The sequence below is a fragment of the Penaeus monodon genome, chromosome 28, assembly GCF_015228065.2.
Source record: "Penaeus monodon isolate SGIC_2016 chromosome 28, NSTDA_Pmon_1, whole genome shotgun sequence".
NCBI lineage: Eukaryota > Metazoa > Arthropoda > Malacostraca > Decapoda > Penaeidae > Penaeus > Penaeus monodon.
Genome location: NC_051413.1, coordinates 18,018,332 through 18,020,705, shown reverse-complemented (window position 1 = coordinate 18,020,705; position 2,374 = coordinate 18,018,332). Strand labels below are relative to the sequence as shown.

The window sequence follows — 2,374 nt, the reverse complement described above, 5'->3', positions numbered from 1 at the left end:
TTTGGAAACGCTGCTATAAATTCCAAATGATATCGTATTTTTCTGGAACATAGCAAATTGCCACTAAAGATCGTCTGTATGATTTAAACTCATTGTCCATAGTTCTAAACTCTGGGTGAAACCAAGTCTGGTATTAATGTTATATTCAGTTAGGATACTATGTAAGAATAGTTAATTAAAGTCATAAGACGTCCATAATCCAAGGATCATCCTACAGTGCCCTCCTACCTCCTTATCCATGTTTTTGATAATTTGTACTGCTGATAAGATTCTAAGAATTTATTTCCTTTTCTCTATAGATATCAAGACTTGTCTTGAATGGCAAATTAATTTAATATGCAAATACGAAAAGTAATATAGGTATGTGTGACTCTTTCCTGTTAGTACTCCTTGCCTTCTCCTGAAGCTTTCCCATCATAGCATTTGCCTATCTCTTTGGAGACAACTGTGTTAAATTAGATATTTTCTATTTCATGCTATTAGTAGATTCTTCATAATAATCAGTCTTTCTTATCATTTTGGCCTATTAAGGTATGTACAGTGTTTCCAGGTACACCATTCGGTATTGTCAGTGCATGAACATTTTCACCTCTAGTATCCAAAACACATGCATATATGAAATAGTTGTTAATACCGAGTTGTAAACTTGGAAGTGGGAAGGACTATAGACTAGTAATTTTGTAGGCAGATTCCTAGAAATTTGCTCAGTTTTCTTTGGAAAAAATCACTATTTTTACTTCCTTCTATGATAAGATACTTGTCAAATCAGATGTTGGATTCCCCCTGCCATGATAATTTATCTGACATCACAGATAGTGAAATAGATATACATATTTTTATACCATGGATTTTGGCTGTAATGTCAGTTTAATGCTCAAGGATAACTTTAATTATAGTTTATCTACTATATTTCATCCATATTTTCTAAAAGTTGTGATATTAAGAATTTAATCTAGAAATACCTTTAGGCACTTTGTACATTTGACAGATGACACATATGTGCCTTTAGTATGCATTGCAACAAATTTGCTGAATCATGTGTTATAGTATTGCTAGATAATTCACTTACAATCACTCATCAAAATGCAGTCATTGACACTTTACCTCTTTTTTTCATAAATGATACTCTTTGAGTATTAGTAAGGTTTCCTGAGAAAACATTGCATGGGCATTATATATTTCTTCCTGTTCATGAATGCCAAGCATGTTATGATGCTAAATATTGCATGATTATATTATTGTTGTTGCCTTCATTCAGCTGAAGTTTTTTTTTATTATAATTGCAAATGACTTCTCACATTAATATTATACTAAAAAAAGAATGATTGTATTTCTTACTTGATTTTTAGGATATGGATAAATGTTGTGTTTGATAAAACTATTTGATTTTCCAGGAGAGACACATGAGAGAGTCACAAAAATATTTTTATTACTAGATTGAAGATAAGTTGCTTAGAGACTGCCCAATCTTCAGTGGTTATGATTATATGTTGTATATGTTAATTTCAGGAAACCCAACATTATTAGCATATCTTAAGATTTCAGTAAGACAGCATTTCTGATGAAAATCTGCATTGTGTAACATTATTTTTATCCAGATTTTTCCATTCAAATACTTCTTACTGACTTTATAACTGGCTGGTATAGGATAGCGGGATCAATATTGTTGATCCCAGAATGAAAATGCATTGAGTTCCTTATTGTGTTTTTTACTCCCACAATTGGTTCTCTTGAACATACTCGCATTCCATGTAGACAAATAAACAATCATTGGCAGTATAGGGAATTTCTGAAGAAAGCATTATTTAGGTAATTTAAAACTTGTTAATGTAAAACAAACAGTCTTTTACAATTTATTCACATTTACGTCTCATCTTTTTCATTTTTCTCATTTTATATTACAGCCAGAAAGATGTGATACATGTAATAGGGTTTGTATCTTAAGCACAATTAGATAGGCAGAGTGATAACCAAGGAATGGATAGTATTGTTGCTTGTGCTTTTATATTACTAAATTCTAAGATGCTGTCAGTTATGATAATACAGTAATGTATTAAAAAAAAGTATTGTTGCAACTGATTTAACTTTTATCTGAATGAAATTGGGTTTTTTAAAATCTCTAGACTTGACCTTTTACTTATATAAAGGCATGAGAACGTTATCTACTGGTGCTATGAATTTAAGGGTACCATATGGCATAGAATTGTATGCTAGCTGAATATACTTATTTAAGTGATTATTTTGTTTTATTTACCTGTGATTTGATTGTAGGCAGGGATGTCATTTCAGCTTTACTGGGAGGGAGGGGGGCAAGGTTGGTGAGCAAAGTGAGCACAGTTAGTTTTTCAAGAGCACTGTGAGCTTATCTGCAATT

General features: G+C 31.6%; 1 protein-coding gene across 2 annotated transcripts in view; it reads right to left on the bottom strand.

The window, feature by feature from the left end:
* The window catches only part of LOC119591399 (importin subunit alpha-9-like), a gene marked incomplete at its 3' end in the record, with an annotated part of 83,153 nt that overhangs the window by 36,629 nt on the left and 44,150 nt on the right, over positions 1-2,374 (bottom strand).